This window comes from Limulus polyphemus, unplaced genomic scaffold, assembly GCF_000517525.1.
Source record: "Limulus polyphemus unplaced genomic scaffold, Limulus_polyphemus-2.1.2 Scaffold1329, whole genome shotgun sequence".
NCBI lineage: Eukaryota > Metazoa > Arthropoda > Merostomata > Xiphosura > Limulidae > Limulus > Limulus polyphemus.
This window is the reverse complement of record NW_013666939.1, coordinates 260,191-261,369: the sequence shown is the minus strand read 5'-3', so window position 1 is coordinate 261,369 and position 1,179 is coordinate 260,191.

Sequence of the window (1,179 nt, the reverse complement as noted above, 5' to 3'; positions counted from 1 at the left end):
GCGTGGGTCAAATTTTAGCACAACATGTACTGCATGTTCTGCACCATTCTTCTACAACTTGTCTCATACCTATCCAGTAAAATCTCTGTCGTGTGACTCAATGTCTTCTTAACTCCAAGATGTCCTGTTAAACTATCATGGGATTGACGCAGCACAACCTCCCGTAACTTTCTCGGTATAACCATTTGCCAGGTCATCACTTTCCCATCTGCAGTTTCCCATCTCCGGACAAGAATACCATCTTCAAGCTTCAAATGGTCCGAATGTGCCCAATAGTTTTTTGTCACAAGGCTTAAGCTAGACATTTTCTCCCAAGCAGGGTGCAAAACACTTGCTTGTAGAAATTCAATTATTGGCTTCAAATCTTGGTCTTTCTCCTGTTCTGCTTTAATATTTATATTTGGTTCCACTTCACCATCATCAACTCCTTCAGTCACTTTGATGGCACCTGGTTAGTTCAACCTCTCTTTTAACACTTATCGGAATTTGGCCTTTGTTGTTACCAAACGACATTTTATCGAAGTTAACTACACACTCCCTCGGTAGTAAGTAGTCCAACCCTAAAATGCATTGATCTTCAATATCAGTCAAGTATACTTTGTGTCTGTCCTTCATGCCCATGAGCTCGATAGTTACCCACACTGGTCCCCACAATCTTGCATAATGTCCTTTCACACCACAGAGATTCTGTACAGCTTCTGGTACCCCTTTGTGATCCATCACCTTGATACTCACAAGGGTTTGCTGGGATGCAGAACGTATGACAAAGTTGCACTTTTGGACATTCAGCTTTCCCGGCGCATAGACACTATGTGTGCTTGGCATTTTACACCTAGATGTTGGGACTTTCACGATGGGGGTTGGTGGGTGTCCCTCAACACCAACCACTAATGGTTTCCCGAAGCTGACTTATTGGTAGTATTCTTCTTACACTGGCTCCTCATATGTCCTTGCTCTACACAGTTCCAACAACCTCTCTGGGTAGCAGCCTTTCCTGCCTTGGCATCTTCCCTGTGTTGAAGTTTCCAGCATTGAGCTTCCTTGTGCCCAGGTTAGTTACAGTGCCAGCAAAGTCCCTCAAACTTTTCTGAAACCTGCCCTTTTATGTGGTGATGGATTATTTCACCAAGTGGCCTGAGGCATATGCAATACCAAATCAGGAAGCTACAGCTGTAGCTT